Source organism: Panthera pardus, unplaced genomic scaffold (genome assembly GCF_024362965.1).
Source record: "Panthera pardus isolate Hobbes unplaced genomic scaffold, ASM2436296v1 HiC_scaffold_12, whole genome shotgun sequence".
NCBI lineage: Eukaryota > Metazoa > Chordata > Mammalia > Carnivora > Felidae > Panthera > Panthera pardus.
Genome location: NW_026526677.1, coordinates 42680222 through 42702138, shown reverse-complemented (window position 1 = coordinate 42702138; position 21917 = coordinate 42680222). Strand labels below are relative to the sequence as shown.

Here is a 21917-nt window from a genome sequence, read left to right as displayed (position 1 = left end):
ATGGAACAGAGCAAAGCTAATAGGTTCATATAAGAATCAAGACAAGCATTGTGCCCTCATTAACACGAGGTTCTAAACAAACAATAGGCCCATGTTCAGAGAGCTGTACTAATTCTTCTCAATAGAAGCAGCTTGGGTGTAACTCAAATTTTCCTCTAAACGTCTCTTTGCTTTGACAAAGCAGAGGCAAAAAGAAAGAGAAACAAAAGCACCTGGATATCAGGAAAGAAACAGCCTTCAGAGAGCAAGGATGGAAAAAGAAAGCTTGAACTCCTTAAAAACAATCATCTTTGAATATCCGGGACCTGCTGCATAGCAGGTGCTCAAAAATTATGTGCTGAATTAAACTGTGATACATTTAGAACAGTAAGAACAGAAAAAGTCAGCACCTCTTTTGTATGAAATTGCATCAGTAGTCATATCAAATATTCAGAAATGCCAAAATTAAAGAGCTCCTACCTAACATTTGTGTTGAACTATTTTTTTATAGGATGAAATGAGATTAAACATAGGTCGAATTACATATAGGCCCACACCTACTCCCCAGATTTTTTGTAGAGATAAAAATCTGACTCAAATTAACTTCAGGAAGAGTTTGGGAGGAAAAATTATGTCATTAATGGCTTAATGCAACCAATGGGAAAATTGTGGGGCCTGCAGGAGAAGCTCTATCTTTGTAACTTTTAAAGGCATTAGGGATATAAACAGACTAATTACAGTGTATTTAAATTTCAGATCATATATAGCTCCAACTTTGGTGCAGGAACCTTTTTCAATGTTCAGTTAATACCTTCTCTTCCCTAACCAATGTCATCAAACTACTCTCCTCTTAATCCCAATTGATCTGCCAAAAAGTATTCAAAGATGAACATCAGAATAATTATACACTATGACAGAGACTTACAGAGGCAACTACCATGCTTTACCAACATTTTCTCTATCCCCAACTTCCCCCTCGCAGTTCCCTGCCCCCCACAAAAAATTCAAAAAACAAAACCAAAAAGTGCTATCCTAGGTTGATGTTTCAAAATCTTTTAAGGATAAAAATATTTTTCCTTCTAGTTAGAGTGTAAACATAATGCCTCTACAAGAGGTAATACTGTGACTTCCTTTCACACTAAAATGTATATGACTCCCAAAACACTTTTAAGGCTAAAATATCCTTAATCCCAAAACAAAATAAAGATACTATAAAAGTGAAAATCATAGACTAATCTCATTTATGAACAAAATCAAAAATTCTTTAAATATTAATTAATTCTACACTGTAAATGAAAATCCATCAAGAACGAGTTTATCTCAGTAATGCTAGATGGTTCAGAAAAATCTGCCAATAATACCATATTAACAGATTAAAGAAGAAAAATTCTATAAACTTCTCAAGATGCAAGAGATGCAGAAAAAGAAAAATCTACAGAGCACTTCATAGTTAGTGGTAAATGTTAAGATATATTCTCATAAAAAGTAGAAATTATATCTTCCCTTAGTAAAAGCTTCAGATTAATTGTAAATGGAGTATCATAAGACCAGGAGGAAGATATCTAAAATAAGACCCAAATGGCAAATCCAAAGAAAGTAAGATATACCAGGGCTTCCCCAAGTGTCTGTATGGGCCATGGTAAGCTTTTCATGATGGGAAGTGTTTATTATATAACAGTAAATGAAAAACAAAGAATACACAATGACATTTATGCTCCGATATCATTTAAGTTAAATGGTTTTTAAAAAACTGGACAAGGACTGGGGTGCCTAGGTGGCTCAGTTGGTTAAGCAGCCAACTTTGGGTCAGGTCATGATCTCACAGTCTGTGAGTTCAAGCCCCGCATCAGGCTCTGTGCTGATAGCTCAGAGCCTGGAGTCTGCTTTGGATTCTGTCTCCTTCTCTCTCTGCCCCTTCTCCACTCACACTCTGTCTCTCTCTCGCTCAAAAATAAATAACCAAAAGAAAAAAATTTTAAAAATTGGACAAGGACTGGAAATAAGCAGGTAAAAATGAAAATAGATGACATATTGCAAAATTGTGTGTGAGATTTTATCTTTTTTCCTGTTGTTTTAATATGAATATAATTAAAAATTTAACAACAATAACAACAACAATAATAAAGGCTGATGCAACTGCTAGAGGATACTATCCCATTAGTAGGTTTGGATAGGAGAAGTAAATAGATAGTGAGTGACTAAAAAGAAAAATCACTATGTAGAAGGATTATATGAAGAAGAAAGGAAGGGTTATTGGAAGCAGTTTCCTAAGAATTTTACATTGTATTGTATTGTATTGTATTGTATTGTATTGTATTGTATTGTTTTGTATTGTATTGTATTTTACAGACAGAGAGAGAGAGAACATATGGGGGAGAGGTAAAGGGAGAGACAGGAAGAATCTTAAGCAGGCTTCGCATTCAATGCATAGCCCAATGCAGGGCTGGATCCCACAATGGTGAAATCATGACCCGAACCAAAATCCACAGTCAGATGCTCAACCGACAGAGCCACTCAGGCACCCCAAATTTTACATTTTAATCTTTATTTGTCTGGGTTGCAAAGGGGTAATCATACATAATGACAGATAATAAAACCTACAAATCCACTACCTCTGAGAAATTCCACCCACATGACTAAGTGTGCATGCCATTCCAAATGTGCTATTATCTGCATGGACCCTTAAAGGTTTAGGCTTCTGTAACTTTGACTTGATGTTAAAATGGTTCTAGTGGGGGCCTTGGTCTCATGGACTAGTTGGCACTCCAACCTCCGAACATGATCATTTCCTGGTGAGAACATCAACACCCGGGGGACTTAGATCTATAGTTCTTAGATCTGAAGAACATATCTACAATCTATAAGAATTAGGGAGAAAACAGTGTCATCTTAAGACCTTGTCACTTAAGGTTTGCCAAGTTAAAAAGACCAAATTTGACTGAAAATATACATCCTTGAATGGCAGGGGAAAAAGGAAGAAAACCTAGAATATCATTTTAATGTTGGAGTTTTTAATTTTTTTTAATAATAAAATCTTGTTACAAAGGTCCACTATTTCTTAAGAGAGATGATCATATATCAACCTAGTCTTCACATATTTTACATATATATTTCTAACAATGTGAAAAGACAGATAAAATGTAGACCTCCTAAAAGGTAAATATAAATTAAAAACATTGCCGCTTTCAAATGTCAAGTAGAGTTTGCGTAACTAGATTTGAAGAATACATTTTCTTCAAAATTCAAATTATTTTTCCAGGAGAACAACAAAATTTGTACTACAATATTCATTTATGTTTTGTGTTTTCCAAACTAGTGAGAGGATCTCTAATTTGAAGTAAACCAATTAAAGTTGATCTTAAGTAGAATTATATATTAATGAATAGGATTAACATATGAAAATGTCACAAGAAGAGGATATTTCTTCAGAGCATAGGTAAAGTACTCTCTCCAATTCCTGTCCAAGTTGTACATCTAACAAAAATATCAAACTTCAATAGATGAGTGTATATTAAAAATATAAGCAAATTTCAACATCTTCTTTTTAGAAAGAAGGAAAACTATATTTCTTAACCCAGGAAAAAATCCATACATATGTTCTATTTTCTTCTGTTAAAATTTTCTCTGTTTTTTTTTTACAGTTGATGCACAATGTTACATTACTTTCAGGTGTACAACATAGTGACTCAACAACTCTATACATTATGCTGTGCTCACCACAAGTGTAGCTACCATCTGTCAGCATATAACACTATTAATATCATTTACTATATTCCTTATTCTGTGCCTTTTATTCCTGTGACTTACTCATTCCATAAATGGAAGCTTGTATCTCCCAGTCCCCTTCACTCATTTTACACATTCCCTCTGCCAACCATCAGTTTGTTCGCTGTATTATAGTTCTGATTCCGCTTTTTGTTTAATTCATTTGCTTTTTAAGATTCCACATATGAGTAAAATCATATGGTATTTGCCTTTCTCACACTGACTTATTTCACTTAGCATGAAAAGTTGTTCTATTTTCAAAATAACAAAGTCTGGAACTTACCTAGCTATACCATCTCATTTGCATTTTTTTCTTTGACAATATTAATTATTTCGATAGAAAGTATAATGACCTTCATCATATCACCCCACTCACCCTTTCATGGAAAGTAAAGTGGAATAAATAAATTGCACGTATTGGATAAGTCAATGGACATCAACATATTTCTCCAAATTACATGTATCCATCCACCTTACCAGTTGTGCTGTCATTTGTGCAATTCTGGTCGTATTTGTTAGAACACTTTTAGTTGTAAGTGATAAAAACTAACTCAGGGGTGCCTGGGTGGCTCCTGGGTGGTTAAGCATCCAATTTCGGCTCAGGTCATGATCTCACAGTTTGTGGGCTCGAGCCTGTGTTAGGCTCTGTGCTGACAGCTCAGAGCCTGGAGCCTGCTTCAGATTCTGTCTCCCTCTCTTTCTGCACTTCCTCTGCTCACGCTCTCTCTCTCTCTCTCTCAAGAATAAATAAACATTAAAATTTTTTTAATAAAATTAAATATATATATACATGTATATACATGTATACATGTATATATACATACATACATATGTAAAATGTATATATATATATATATATATATATATATATATATATATATATATATATTTCCCCTTGGCTAAACATAACTGAAAAGTCCTGGCTTCTGACACAGCTGGATTCTGTATTAAAATTATGTAATCAGGAATTGGTCCATCTCAGGCAGGTTCTCCCACTTGAGAGGCAAAGACGACTATCAGAAATTCCAGGTTAGCAATCACAGTAGGAAGACAATGCTTCTTTCCCATTAATTCCAGTGAAGATCCTAGGATTCAGTCTCATTACCTAACTTGGATAACATGTTTACCCAACAGTGTGGCCAGACATATGGAATTCCCATTGTCTATGACTTGGGAGGGAAAGGGCAGCTCTATCCCATCCACATTGACCAAAAGAAGCATCGTTCTTAAAAAAAAGAAAAAAAAAATCAAGGTGATTTTGCCAGAAAAAAATGATGGAAAGGGAATACAGTAATCAGTATCTATCTATAATTCATGAAATTTCTTTTTTCAATAGTTATTACAGTGACGTAACTTCAGAAAAAGAAAATAATAATTGCAAACTCTTCATTGTAATAGCAGCTGCACAGTAAAGATTTCTTTGAATCATTTCTAACAGTCCCAAAAGAGGAACTGTGTATCTAGTCATTCTTAAGGCAAGTGAGAATAAAGGTCTTTTCCTTTGATAACTTTAGTTCCATTTCCTCTCTTCCAGGCCAGCTATCCCAATGTACTCTTTCTATTCTTCTTTCTATCCTTAGCCATTGTTAAGTTTAAAATCTTTAGAACACTGGGGTGCCTGGGTGGTTCAGTCAGTTAATCATCTGACTCTTGGTTTCTATTCAGGTCATGATCTCAGGGCTTCATGTTTCCAGGCCCACATCGGCTCTGTGCTGGCAGCGTGGAGCCTGCTTGGGATTCTCTCTCTTTCTTTCTCTCTCTCTCTCTCTTCCCCACTTGTGCTGTCCCTGTCTCTCTCAAAATAAATAAACAAACTTTAAAAAATACATAAATTAAATCGTTAGAACACTTACAAAGACTTATACAGGCCTATTTTCAGCAACTGTCTCTAGGAGTTTCTCCATGGGTCCCTAAGCACTACCAAAACTGTTTTGGAGCCCAGCTATAAACATGTTTCTGTATGAGGTCAAGCAAACCAATACCTTTCTTTTGAAAGAAGATCTCACATAACTTAATTCATTTATCTTAATTTTTATTTGAAAAGACTTCTACCTTTTAAATTCATATGCCAGAAAAGAACAACATATTAAACTATTATTGGTCCTTTATATCTTGGGTTTGATATGACTACCAAATGCCTTCTTGAAAGCAAGATTTTAAAGGATGGAATGGAAGGAGAACACAAATACAAAGAAAGCCTGGGGAGAATAGAAAGCCATTAATGGAAAGAGTGGCTGAGGCATCAAAGGCAAATGTCTGATGTCAATTTACTGATGTCAAATTCATTCACACAATCATTTTATTAATCTGTTTACAGCACTGATTATGAGCAAACTCCTGTGTTAGAGAGTACCAAGAAGTATGGCATAGATCCCACTCCAAAATCATGATTGGCAAAAGGGACAGAGGGGCATGAGCAATAATGGTGAGGGTAACATGTCAATTCCTTCCCCCCTTCCCAATCACAAACTCCAGATTTTTCCAAGGCCCCACAATAAATAACACACTTCATATTTTTAGAAGATACATTCAACTCATCTGCAAATTCAAGAAACTACTCCTTCCTGAACTCCCAGGATAATATGAAAACAGTAAAGGCAATCAACATATATAAGAGAAACCAAATGTAAGAAGAGCAATGCAAATTTGGTAAATTATGAAAGGAATTGAGAGTGTGGAACTTCTCAGAATTTAATTAACTCAATAATTATATACTGAATGCTTATGGAAAAGTAGGCACTATATGGTCATATAAGTTATTTAAGATGGATTTGATTTAATATCCCTGTCCTTAAAAAAACAAAAACAAACAAAAATGATCAGAAGCTAATAGAAAAAAATATTCACAGAAACTACTAAAAAGACCAATTATGACAAGCACGAAAAGAGAAATACAAAATACTATGGGAGTTCAAATGAAGTGAGACCAGAGAAGACTGCAAGGAGCTGAGACTTGAAAGATGAAGAGAAATCCTACAAGTATCATGTTTGTCAGATATATTCCAAGTAGAAGGAATGGTATGAAATATATCAGAAAAATACAAATGCTTCTATACTAATCAGTTCAAAAGTATGTAGAGGATTTGAGATGAAGATATCGCATTCATACAACCTATTTTTTAAATCCTACATTTTAAATACAATGTGTTATTCAAAATTAGGAGGTTCTGAGAGTTATAAATAATGCATGCTAACATATTTTGGCAGTTATATTCACAGTGTATAAAGAATGGAACTTTTCATACACTATCTGTATTGGGCATTACATGCCAAAGATACCCAAAATACATGTTCAATTTTTAAATTATTTATATTTTAGCAAATGAGCAATAAAATATGAAGTAAACCTCCCACACATAACGGGAAGTATGTTTTAATGTTTGAGAGGCTAGACATGTAAATTACCTGCTTAATTGGGGAGGAAAAATCTGTATCTCTTCACCGTAAAAACAACTGGGCCTTTGTTACCTTGTGGCCAGCATATAAAATATATACCACTTGCACAAATATACCATTAACTACACAAGCAGATAAATGATTGATCATGAGAGATACCTGCAAACCTCAAGAATATCTGACGGTCTAAATGGCATGGCATTGGGCAAATAATAGTAAAGAGAAAATAATGTCTCTTGACTTTATAAAAAGAGTAAAGGCTTGAAGAATACTAGTAGGATTTGGGGACAGTACCTTGATTTTAAATATTCAGCATAAAGTTTAGCACATGTGGCTCCCCAAGGGATTTTTCCCATTATGAAGCTATTTAAAGAACCCATGCTCACTCCACTAGCCTACCTATCCCTATATAATGAACATGATCACAAAGTTTCCCCCATAAGGCACCACAGTAGCACCACAGTAGGTTAAAGTATAACTGGAGACAGTCTGACTGTTAAGTACACTCTGATTCAGCTTGAAAAACCGACCTTCACATTTAGAATCAAGTGCAGACCAGTAATTCATAATCAAACTTGAAGAAAATTCATGTCCATACAGATGGCCAGCAGACACATTGAAAAGATGCTCAATATCACTCATCATCAGGAAATACAAATCAAAACTACAATGAGATAAACCTCACACCAGTCAGAATGGCTAAAAACAGAGGAAACAGATGTTGGCGAGGATGCAGAGAAAGGAGAACCCTCTTATGCTGTTGGTGGGAATAAAAACTGGTGCAGCCATGCTGGAAAACACTATAGAAGTTCCTCAAAGAGATAAAAATAGAACTACCCTACAATCCAGCAATTGCACTACTAGATATTTACCCAAAGGCTACAAAAATATTAATTCCAAGGGATACATGCACCCCGATGTTTATAGCAGTATTATCGACAACAGCCAAATTATAGAAAGAACCCAAATGTCCATCAATTGATGAATGGATAAAGAAGATGGAATGTTACTCAGCCATCAAAAATAATGAAATCTTGCCATTTGCAATCACGTGAATGGAGCTAGACAGTATTATGCTAAGCAAAGTAAATCAGAGAAAGACAAATGTCATATGATTTTTATTCATATGTGGAATTTAAGAAACAAAACAAGCAGGGGTGCCTGAGTGGCTCAGTCAGTTAAGCGCCAGACTTCAGCTCAGGTCATGATCTCACGGTCTGTGAGTTCGAGCCCCGGGTTGGATTCTGTGCTGACAGCTCAGAGCCTGGAGCCTGCTTCAGATTCTGTGTCTCCCTCTCTCTCTGCCCCTCCCCTGCTCCCAGTCTGTCTCTCTCTCTCAAAATAAACATTAAAAAATTAAAAACAAACAAACAAACAAAACAAGCAAACATAATGGAGGAAAAAAGAGCAGAAAACCAAGAAATAAGACTCTTGACTAGAGAGAACAAACTAATAGTTACCAGACAGGAGGTGGGTGGGAGATGGGTTAAATAGCTGATGGGGATTAAGGGGGGCACTCGTCGTGATGAGCACTGGGTGTTGTATGTAAGTGTTGAATCACTAAATTCTACACCTGAAACTAATAGTACACTGTATGTTAATTAACTGAAATTTAAATAAAAACCTGAAAGAAAAAAAAAGAAAGAAAATTCATGTCCAGATAGAGACTCTTCGGCCAAACTTCCTGTAGTGTGACATGCCAACTTTCCCTTCTGGGCAGCCTCATGCTTCTAGCATCTTTGCAAAGTAAATATGAAACTACAGATAGGTATAGAATTTTCTAAGATGTCATCTCATCTTTCTGGTACTATAAAAATAATTTATTCTGAATCCTAGGTAGTTTTCCAAGTATGACATTTTAGAAGATCCTACTGCCTTCCAAAATATCAAATTTGGGAAACCAAATGCTACCTGACAATTTCTGGAAAAAAAACTGGTGGCTAATTTGTACCAGCTAGAAAAGTAAAAATCTGTCCAAAAATTTTTGAATTAAGAACGCTTTGTTTCAACAGGTTACCAGCTAATCTCAGAATTTGAATTTCAAGTGTCCACAACATTAAATCATTCCCAAACACATCTTTCAAGAATTACACTCTTCTCCTCTTGTCAACATTCCCTACATTCTCACTCATCCATTCAATTATTCACTTAACAAATATTTATTGGATGTTAACTATCTTCCACTCATTGTAAGTGGCAAAGAACCAGAAGGTTTTTTTCCACTTTGGGAGCTATGCAATTTGTGACAGAATATCGTAATAGTGTGCTATAAAGCTGATACCAAACAGTCTAAATCTGAGCTAATGACTGGATGGGTAGGGAGGGAAACATGGAGACAAAGATGCTACAGAAACAACCCTTCTACCTCTTACTCTGAACCACAGAATGAGAAATCAGAACTACTTAGTAAATTTGAAGCCTCATATTTGTGCTCTTGTTACTAGACCAATCCATGAACTTTAAAGCAAGACTTGCTGGGAAAGTTGGAGTACTGTTCTACTCGAAGACAGGAAGTGAGCTGCTTTTTATTAGAAGGAACTAAGCAATAACATGCAGAACTGAAAAATCCAAACGTGTTTAAAAAAATCCATATATTAGCCCTTTGAGGCTAACCACAACTATCTAATTGATGAGAAAGCTAATGGCAAAACATTTACCTTGGGTTCCATCCAGACTGTAACTGCATTGCCTTCTAGTACATCCACACCCCTGGCCCATCCCATCGACTGATGGCATATTGTGTTTCCTATCTAAAAAGCCCAGACAAGGGCTAGAATGTGACTAATTCAGCAAAAATCCACAACTACTATGGGGGTAGTAAGAAGTAAAGAGGTCAGAAAGATCCTTGGCAGGCATTTACAATCCCCAGCCAGTTCAAGCTTCTGCCTAACAGATGATGCCACAGTTTTGAGGATTTAAAAGGATTCTCTTCTCCCAGAGGTCCAAAGTCTACACTAAAAATAGAAAGAGATGGAATACCATTAGAACCAGAATGCAGTAGAGGGAAGGAAGAAGAGGGAAAGATTTTACTACAAATTTCCAGGGACTGAATTTGGAAAACAAGGAATCTATTTTATAACAAAGTTCTAATTCTCATATCCGGGTCTATTTCTTATTTTTGTCTTTTTTAAATCTATTTCTTATTTTTAAAAAGTTAAATGCCTCAATTACTTTTTTTTTTGCCTCAGTTACTTTTATGAAAGAAATGTAAATAGACCCACAAAGTCCAATCCCCTAAGCCTTATGCAGATATTAGTATAGAGAAATTGTCAACAATTTGAATTGTTTACAATTTTTTCATGCAAAGATGCAAAGTGATCCCCAATTTTAACTCTCTTAGTTTTTATAATTTTAAAGTGCTTTGTCCAGTATAAATTATTTCTCTTAGTTTATTCTATAACTAGTACTCTCTCACTGGGTAAAACATTTTGAAATGTTCTCTTAACAAACAGAAATTCCTGATGCCACAACTTTAAAAAGTATGATGAAATTATGAAAAAAAAAAAAGTACACATTTTCTGGAATACTCATCCAGTTGGTGCTTGCACATCATCCTATGCTCATGAGTGCTGAGAATCTTTCGTTTATATACTACAGTCACAGACATCTAAAAATGTATTTTGTCCTCCCCTTACACCACCATATCCTGGTAAAACTATTGAAATTGATGCCCACAAGGTAGTGATCATGCCAATGAGAACATAGAGACTTTATCTCAAACACTCCTGAAATAAAGTACTTCTCTACTTTCTTCAAATCAAAATCCATAAAATAATAATTCTAAACAAGTGATATGATGGTCATCTTTAATTTATTTTCCTCTGCTTTCTAATGCTATAAGAAGCAAAAATAGCTAGGATCCAAATGCATTGTAAGAGGAGATTGGAGAATTTAAGATTAAGAATTATTATCTTGAGAACATGCTACTCAGGCAATGGTGGTACCATAAGGTAACTGTCAACCTAAAACAAATACCATCCAATGTTTTCTACTGTCAGGGCACAATATAACAATTAGCCTTAAGAAAAGTGCATCCGGAAAAAGAGAAATGAGAAGAAGTGACAAATGTTCAGCCTGAGGCAGACTTCAATCTGGCAGGCTTCCCCACATATTCCTAATAGCATTCAATGGACCAAATATCCTTGGCTCTCTCTTACCTATTACTTTGGGATTAAAAACAAACAAACAGTGGTAGACAAAAAGTGTGTGCTGGGGGAGGGGGAAGGGACCTGGATGCCAGGCTTCAAACAGTTAAGCACAGGCACCGTCAACTAATATGGAAAGTTAAACAAATTTTTTACAAGCTGGCACTGGCTCACATAATGAGATGCATTGTCAGTCCTCACTAAGTGAAATATTTGTGTTGCCATGCAGCTAAACAAATGCCTTTTTTCACTTTCACTTAAGACAGCCTCCCACTCCTATTTCTCTAAACAGTAGAGGCAGGCCTATCAGGGTAACATGGGTAGACTGGGCAGCATTTTTCCTGTTATACCACAAAAGGAGTATTTAGAGTAACGGTCCAGATTCATGGGGGAATTATAGAAACTCCACACATTAAAACCAAAGTAACATTTCTGCTATTTACTATCTTCACTTATCAATCAACGTAACTCGGCACAAAATGAAATAATACAGTGGCATTAAAATCACTAAACATTCAAGAATGTGGCAACATTTTTTTTCACGTCATTTGCACATTACTATTCATAATGCTACAGCGATCTCCTATATAAAATATGATGAATTCACAAGTATGATTATCAAATTTATGGTGTGTGCTCACTACACCACACATTATCGTTTTGTAGTTTGTTTGCCCTGAAGTAACAAAGATTTGCATAGAGTTTAAATGAGTATGGTCTATACAAACTATAGTTAAAATATTATTACAGTTATATGCTTTTCTATATAAGCCAGTAAAAAATCATATCTCCTTCTTCTTTAGGGCAGTATTTTATTACAATTAAATGAAAAGCTTAGCTCTGCTATTTCTCTGAAAACAAAATCAAGACCAAAAGAGATATAGTTCAAAAATAAGACCTGAAAACCATAGTAAGAAAATTTAAAAAAATAAAATTTTAAAAGCCTAATAAAAGCCTAAAGCCTAACTAACCCAAAGCCCAGCTAAATATCTTGTTTTATTTCTAAAATAAAGGGTATTATTTCTCTGAAAAAGAAAAGGGAAACAACCTTCCCAAGTACCTAACATTTATACAATAATGGCAAAAACGCTAAGTAGCTGGATTTTTCTTATCCTTAAACTGCTGTTTGAGGCAACCTGGTATTTTAAACATCATTTCCAGAGCCCCTCCCATACTTACTGTCAACACCATGGTAATAGCTGATCTCCAGCTGTCTAATTCGACATAGCGCTCCCCATACCTTGTAAGTGGTTTTCCACAGAGTTCATAATCAGAGAGTATTCCAAAGAGCTATTCTCTTTGAGTATAAGAAGCATTCTTATATAAGGGGAAAAACAGTGACAAATCTTTAAAGTTTTTCTGAGATTTCTCAAAGTGAATCAAACTCAAAAGTAATTCTTCAATTTTGTTTCCAAACATTACTTGGGAAATAACATTCTATTTTGAATAATTGAACAATTGTCACAAAGGTAATTATTCTCTTCTTACTCTGACCTTTTTAGGCTCTTGCTCCAGTGAAAAGTTAAACCATGCTTGAAATAGAACAAACAAGGCAAGACAAAAGAAGAAGGAGGAGGAGGAGGAGGGAGGAGGAAGAGGAGGAGGAGGAGAAGGAGGAGAAGGAAGAGGAGGAGGAGGACTCTCCAGGGTGGATATAAACTGAGGAAAAGGTTAAAAAAAAAAATGACTAAAATTGATGTAGTACAATTATTAAGATTTTTAGAAGAAAGGCACATTTTTTTTCCCTAATCTAATTCGGGATTGCATTTGCTTTCCATGAGTATTTGAAGAAAACTCTGCAAATCCTTCAACTTGAGACAACAGCAGCAAACTGTATTTTCCAAAGAGAAGTCTAAAATAACTGAAAATGTGTATTCCTTTCCTTTCTCATAAAATTTCAGCATTGAAGTTGACATTTAAAGATGAATACTGCCTGTGGCAAAGGGGTGTGTTCAATACAACTCTCCAAACACATGCAAGTATATCTGGGCAGAACACTGCCCTAGTGAAACACAACAGGAGAAAAGAGGTAAATAAATAGGACTGTGATTCTAAAAGTTTTCTCACAAACCAGTTTTATTTTTCTTCAGTTTTAGGACTGCCTGTATTAAGATAACTAAGTTGGGTGAAAAACTGATTTTTGTATTACATTTTTGAGCCTCCCTACCATTACAATATGAGAAAAAGTGTTTATTAAGAGGTAATTAGCCCTTTGGATCAATTACTGCTCAGAATACTGCATTGTTTGGCTTATCCCATACCTACATCAGGGTTATTTATCAAAGGTGTCCATAAGTGGGAAACACAAAACAGACCAAGGACAGTGTGTCTTTCAAGCTCAGAAGCACTTAGCAGATCCCTGGGCCTCCAATGTCTAACAGATTTAACCAAGACTTTTCACACAATCAGGTAAAGAGGGTCAGGCTACTCAGCAGATGTCCTATTCAGATAACAAAGAGAATATTTTAGTGACAATGTGAGAAAAAAGAAAAAAAAACAGCCAAATGGATACAAACCCACTGAACCATGTCTCTTTTTTTGCTCTGCAGAATTCAACCTCAACTCTAACAAGAACATTATCTATATTCTTAAGCAAATATGAACAAATATGAAGACAAATGCACATATTTAGCTACAAGTACATGAAAATAAAACACAGGAAATCAGCATATCATTGTTAAGCAAGATAACATATCTGAACTCTCTCTAAAGATTTTAGACAAACACAATGACTATATGTTGATATTCTAGTCTCATAGAAGGGAAGAGAGGAGATGGAAGGATTTTTGCAGTATTGTTGGACCATTTATCCCTGATTTCACTTCTAACTTAACAGTATCTAGCAAGTCCAATTTCATTGCATAAGATACATAGGATGTGTAAACAAAGGATAGTTATTAATATTCTAGGCTGTTCTATTTCATATCCCTGAAGAGGTAAGAGTATTGTTATGTTAACAAAGCTATTAGTAAAGTTACTTCAGTTCCTATAGGTGATCCTTTGTAATGCCAATTTCCTCAACGAAATGTATTCAGAAAACCATAATGATAACGAAGAGAACACCAATAATACTAAAGAAATCAAACTGGAGAGTAGTCTTGACCTAGAATCAAAGAGGAAATGACTGTTCTTGTTCTCTTCAGAGGTCAAAAGAATAGTTTTCAGTTATCCTAAGCCACATTTCAACTGAAAAAAAAGAAGTTGTGAATGAAGAAACTTTACAAAGGCACTGTTAAGTACTGGAGTGGAACCACTGTAGGAATTAGTCAGGGTCAGTTTAGATATTACTTTCCAACCATCTGCATCAAATATGCTTCATTAAAACAGAACCATATGGAAAATAAGCTAGCAATTAGCACAGTTTCTGCATGTGCCTTTAGAACAGTAGATTTCAAACTTTTAGTAAAACTGACTAAACTACGTCCATGTTGCTGCTCTGGAGGACTTGGCAGCAGTTCCTAGACTTTCCTCATCTCCACATCAGGTCATTTCAAGATATTGCTGGGTTATATAAATAGGCACATATAAAAAAATCAAGCACTTTGTTACTTTCCTTGCGGTTGGTGTCAGCCATTAAAACAAACCCAGGTACACTGAAATAGTCAGTGTCTCAAATAATAACTAATACTACATGCTACAAAAAACACATCCACTTTTAACTTATATAGGTCATATCAATGAGCTTTACATTTGATAGTCCATGTCTCTTAACAATGGACATAAGATGTTATAACTAGCTTTTATTAGTATGTGAACTATTTTAAACCTCAGGAACTCTAGTATAATGATCTCCACAATGAATAGACATAAATGGTTTCATTATTGCTGCTATCAACAAATATCAAATTATAGATAGGACATCATGTCAGGTACTAGTGAAACAAAGAATAAGACAGTCCTGGTTCCTATCAAAGGGATCTAACCAAAGTCTGGGGTAGGGACTTCAAAGTCCATGAACCACTGAGATCATGTGCAAAATCCTGGGCATATGTATATCTCCTAGAAAGACTTCTAATAGTTTTCAAAGGGTTCTCAAGAGTCCATGACTTGAACACAAGTTAAGAACTCCTGCGTCTCCACAGCATTCCTCCACATACTGGCCTGTACTCATTTCACACATAGCTTATCAGAAATGGTCAAACATACTCGGTCATGACTTAGGGTAAAAAAAAAAAAAAAAAGACATAGTTCGGTTGTCAGTGGCTTTATAGTCTAGCTAGAGAGATTAAATATATATGAAGTCATTAAAGGCCTGGATAAGAATAATGGGAATTTTTTAAAAAGAAGAGTGAATTGTCATTCCCTTCACCTCTATCCAGGAAAGCTGTGGACAATTGTACAGTTTATTTACTGCACAAGGGTGCACAGAGGAAGGAGCAAATAGGCTACAAATGTAGCCAGCAGTCTGCTCTCTAAGCCATGTGCCCTGGCATAACGCATCAGTAAGCCATGCTACATCTCCCCAGAAAAGGCTCTTTTTTCTCATTTATACTTTCATACGTAGCTCATACCATCTTCTGCTGCTACCACTCTAGTCCAAGTCATCATCATCTCTCATCTAGACACTTTTGTATTCACCTCCTAACTAGTGTCCTTACTTCAACACCTGCTTTTCTAGTCTATTCTCACAGCAGTGTGATTCTTTTAAAACTGGAAATTACATCATGCTCTTCTCCTAAACTCTCCAGTGGTTTCCCATTTCATGTAGATAAAAGAGTCTAAAGGGCACCACTTGATCTGGTCACCAAAAGTCTAACAGCATCTTTAACTTCTCTTCTATTCACTCACTTGGATCTAATCACACCACTGGTAGCAACTATTTCTTTGAACATTCAAGTGTCTCCCACTTCAAGGCCTTTCTGTACCTTTTCCCCTCTGTCTAAAAGTTCTTCCCCCCAAAATTTGCATGACTTACTCTCTCATTTCATTGGGGTTCCTGATCAAATTTTTCCATATCAGAAAAGACTTCTCTGACAACCCTATATAAAGTAGTACCTCTATCACTCTCAATATTTAAAGAGCAAATGAATGAAAGCAAACAGCTAGAATATAAGATCCTTGAGATCAGTTATTTTTGTCTGTTTTGTTTCAAATTATGTATTCCACTACCTAGGATAGTATTTTATATATAATAAACACAGAATCAACATTTGATGAACAAACAAATAACTATGGTAGTGATACAAAAAGAAGTCAATGCATTTATAAAGTTTCAAGTCTGGGTGACTGAGTGCTGGTATCATTGTCAAAAATTCAAAAGTCTAAAACAGAAATTGATTTAGGGAAAGGGGATGGTAAACTTGATGAATCTGAAGTGACAAAAGATGTTCAGATAGACACATAGACTTAAACAGGCAGAACTGGCACCTTGGTGGCTCAGTCAGTTGGGTGTCTGACTCTTGATTTCTGCTCAGGTTATGATCCCAGGGTTGTGGGATTGACAGAGCTGCTTAAGATTCCCCCCGCCCCTCTCCTGCTGCCCCTCTCCCCTGCTTGCATGCTCTTTCCCAAATAAAATAAAATAAAATAAAATAATAAAAAATAGGCAGAACTAAGGCTCAGGATAAAGCTGAAAAGTAGATATGAGGTCTATCCATGTAGAGGTCTTAGAACAGATGAGACTTCTAAAAGAGTATAGAGTGTAAACAGTGGAAACAGATGAAATTTGGAGACGAATATATTTGTGGTTTGTGAGAGAGAAAAGTAGATTCATCCAAAAAGGCTAAAGAGAATACATTTATTTACTAAAAACCTGTAAAATATGTACTACATACTAAATACTTTGCTGAGTGCTTTTTTTGCCAAAAATATCAACTGTTAACGGAAAGTAGGAAGATTAAGAGCTGAGGAAAAGGCATTAAACATGAAATTAGTCAATCCCCAGTAATCTTGAAGGCAATAGACTCACAAGAGTTATCCAGAATCAAATGGAAGCCAGATTCTAGTAGGCTGAAGACCAAGGAAATACAGAAGGCAAATAAAGACTATTGTTTCAAAGGTTTGACTATAAAAGGAAGAAGGAAATAAGGATATTTCAAAGGTACGCGATGTTGAGGAAAACTACTTTAAGAAGAGACCTGAACTATTTGTGCACATAGATTATAATAATAACACTTTGCATTTGAATAGTGTTCTCTAGCTTATAAGGTGCTATCACATACCTTACTTACTGTAACTGATTCCCTATAAACCCGCAAGGCTTTTAGCAAGAAAATTGGTATTTATCAAGAAATTGAGAGTCCAAGAAGTCAAATTACTTGCTCAAGTTTCCAAAGCCAGAAAGTGGCAAAACAGGAATTAGAACCTGAATCTCTAACTCCATAAAAAAAATAAAAAAATAAAAAAATACGTGTTGCCAGACAGAATGGGGATAATTAACAGAGCAAAGTTCTCGCTGAGGTGGGAGGGGATGGAAGTAAAAAGCACAAATGGATATGTCACCTTATGAAGAGACAGAACAATTCTTCCTCTGTGACAAAAAGGAAAAGATAAACAGCTTAAAATGGTCAAAGAATATGAGACAGTGCAAGGTGAAGAAAAAGAAAGATGAAGGCCTAAAGTTTGCCCTAAACTAGAATAGATAAGAAGAGAGGAGGAAAAGAAGGCCCTGTTTCTAAAGCTGGGTGGCTATCCATGATAACTTTCACTAGAACCTTAGCCTGGAAATTTTCTTGCTTTGCTATCCCACAGTTTCAGGAGCGAGATACACAAAAAAATGAGATACACAAAGCTCTCTTTTAGAGAGAAATACCTATGGATAGACAGGTGTGAAGTTACATACCAGAACTACCAACTCAGAACCAAAAAGTCAACTGATACAGTGTGTCCCATAGTCATCTTGCATTGGGGACAAATTATCTGAGAGTACCTGGAAAGAAAAATGTTTGAGGAAGAGGAACTGGTGAGTGCAAGAATTAAAGGGAACCACAGAGAGAAATTATGTGGAGCACTTTGGCTGTGTTCTGCTTCCTAAAGATAAACTGGCTAAGTCAAAGCAATGTGTACCTGTGGGATAGCAAAGCAAAAAAATTTCCAGGCCCATGTTCTAGTGAAAGCTATTGTAGATAGCCACCCAGCTTTAGAATCAGAGCCTTTCTTTTCCTCCTCTCTTCTCACTTATTCTGGTTTACAGCAAATTTTTTTTTTGAAACATTTAGTCTACTCTTTCTGAGCTCTATTTCCCCCTCAGTAATGTTTTCATCTCTTTTGGATTGCACTGGCCTAAGGTTTTGGTCCCTTATCAAAACCTCTAAGAAACAATCTGGTAACTCGAATTTGCATCTGAATATACAGGATGTGGTTAAGGACATGGACTTTGGAGTTAGATATACCTTGATCCTAACTCATTCTCTCATTCATTTATTCAGCAAGTATTTACTGAGCATCTATCAAGTGCTTGGCACTGTTCTAGTTGCTAAAGATACAGCTTCAACAAAATAAAGTTTCTGCCCTCATTGAAATTAATACTATCGTGAGTATCGTGGTAGGGATGGGAAGAGGGACTACAATAAATAAACAAGCCCTGCCATTTCTTACTAATCTGATCTTGGGCAAGTCACTTCACTTTTCTAAGCTTCAGTGTCCTCAACTCTAAAATGGAAACAATAAGAACTACCTAAGACTATTTTGAAAAATAGGTTAAATAATCAGCACATAAATGTTAGCTCTCTGAGCTCTGGCCTCATCAGCAATCTTCCAGTTACTGGAACACAACATGCACCCTCCCACCACAGAACCTTTGTATACACTCTTTTGCCTAAAATATTTTACTCCCCTCCCCAACCCTAGCCCTTTTATTTTACCATTGTCTATTATCCTTTCACATCTCAGATCTTAGGGAAGACTTACCTAATTAGGTCAATTTTCATTATATTTGTTCAGAATGACATACAATTACTGTTTATTTAGTTGTTCATTCACTCACTTGTTCATTTATTCATCCAAGACCCATCACCTTTTCCCAGATTACTGCAAAAACCTCTTTCCTAAGTAGGCTCCTTGATATAATCTACTAACTCAGCAGCCAGAGTTAAACTGGAAGTCAGATTGTGATACTTTTCAGCTGAGAGCCCTTCAATGGTTTCCCATTTCCTCAAGGTAAAAGCCAAAGCCCTTGCAGTAGCTTAAATCCAGCAAATCCTCTTCATTCACACCATAGAGCTACACTGGCCTCCTTACTACTATTCCTCAAACTCATCAAGTTCACTCCTATATATCTAGATACTAGTTCCCTCTTCCTAGAATGCTCTTCCCCCAATATCTGCATGATTTGCTCCTTCACTTCTTTCTGATCGCAGCTCAAATGTCAACTTATCCATCAGGACTTAATGTATTTTATACAATAAAATAACCAACTCCCCACCTCAGCCCTCCCTACCTCCTTTCTCCTGCTTGATGTTTCTTCACAGCACTTATCACCTTCTGACATACTATATTTTACTTGCTTATTTGTTATTTTTGAGTATCTTCCCCCTACCACTAGAATATAAACTTAATGAGAGCAGGGATTTTGTTTTATTCACTGTTGTATTGCCATTGTCTCAAACAATACTTGTCACACTATATCTAAGATGATAATTTCCATTAAAAAATGAGCCAGACTTATTTCCAAAATAAACAATTTATACAGCTGGAAAAAATTTAAAATAAAAGTTCAAGTTATTTCATAATAACTAGGCAAAACCCCAATGTCCTTTGGGTATTTCAGTCCACACTAAAGAAGATACAGGGTTAAGAAATGCAAATATTCAAATTTATAAACTAGATGAAGAAAAAATGAGGAAGAGAAAAATGGAACAGGAAATTATAAGAAAGAAAAAAGGATGCACACGTTTAACAACTAAAAAGCATATTAAAGTTGTCACTGATAGCTTAATTTTTTTAAATTTCTAGTGTCGCACTGTGATTCAGATTTCATGTGAAGTATTCATCATAGATAAGTTTCCCAGTTGCTTATAGTCTACTGAGTTATATAAGACATTACAATCATTTTTACATTTTATCTATTCAAAGTACTAACAGTTCCATACAGTTAGACATTATCAAACATTTCCTACATTCTAATAACCATGAAGTTCTCTATAGAAAATAAGGTGTGGGATCAGAAAGAGAAGAAAAAATAAAACCGTATTATATTCAGAAACAAGGAAATAGAGCTGTTTAGGGGTTTTCCCCAAAAGTTCCCTTAGCAAACCAATTACAAAAAAAAATCTTAATAATTACACTTTCTCTGTGTTCAACTGGCATTCATTTCATACAAGTTTCATGTCACTTCTTTCACTCTCCATCTCTCCACCCCTCCCAAGTCACAAATATAGTTAACCTCAGTTGATTGATAGAGGTGAATAACTATATTTAATTAGCACTACTTCATTTATGACAAATATCTGTACCTCACTCAGTGACTTAGGAACAATGATAAGACATCAGCACCTTTTAAAAAGCTCTTTAAGAGAGTTCAGAACTCATTATTAATTCAAAAGCATAAGTTGATGGACATTTAGGCTCTTTCCATAATTTGGCTATTGTTGAGAGTGCTGCTATAAACATTGGGGTACAAGTGCCCCTATGTATCAGTACTCCTGTATCCCTTGGGTAAATTCCTAGCAGTGCTACTGCTGGGTCATAGGGTAGGTCTATTTTTAATTTTTTGAGGAACCTCCACACTGTTTTCCAGAGCGGCTGCACCAATTTGCATTCCCACCAACAGTGCAAGAGGGTTCCCGTTTCTCCACATCCTCTCCAGCATCTATAGTCTCCTGATTTCTTCATTTTGGCCACTCTGACTGGCGTGAGGTGATATCTGAGTGTGGTTTTGATTTGTATTTCCCTGATGAGGAGCGAGTGGAAGAGAGCCAAAGCATAAGAGACTCTTAAAAACTGAGAACAAACTGAGGGTTGATGGGGGGTGGGAGGGAGGGGAGGGTGGGTGATGGGTATTGAGGAGGGCACCTTTTGGAATGAGCACTGGGTGTGGTATGGAAACCAATTTGACAATAAACTTCATATATTGAAAAAAAAATGAAAGAGAATAAAAAAAAACCAAAAAAACAAAAGCATATACCAGGTTAATTATAGTCAAAAGTAGATTTGTGAATTTTTCTCTCTTTAAGCCAAAGGATTCAAAAGCAATTTATAAATGAAACTGAAAGCATGTATGAATTGGCTGTTTACATTTTGTTACTCTGGAAGTTTTAAATTTAAAACAAATAAATTTTAAAGGTCAGTTTTCAATATCAGAGTTATTTTAGATGCACTCGGTGATACAAGTTGCCTTAATCAGAAATCCAATTTTACATTTGTCTTGTTAAATTCTGAGCTTTTTACCAAATTATTTTTCTAGGACGATGGTTCCCAAATCTATAGAATTTGTTTAAATGAAGATTCCCGGGCTTCAAGATATCCTATTCAACAGGTTGGGGTGGAGGCATCAAGAATCTGCATTTTTAACAAACACTCAAATCCAGTTAGTTATACAGTTAGTTAATCCAGTTAGGGGTGCTCAAATTATACTTAAAGAAATGCTGATCTATAAAGCCATGGTGGTAGCTATTTTTTACTGATTCTTAACCAATTAGTCTTCTCCCATGGATTCTGGAGCCCAGTATATTTCATTTTGCACCCAGGATTTAA

At 35.7% G+C, this 21917-nt stretch overlaps 1 protein-coding gene across 25 annotated transcripts in view; it reads right to left on the bottom strand.

The window, feature by feature from the left end:
- The window catches only part of SOX6 (SRY-box transcription factor 6), a 697806-nt gene that overhangs the window by 427736 nt on the left and 248153 nt on the right, over nt 1–21917 (bottom strand). The gene's annotated exons all lie outside the window — the stretch shown is intronic.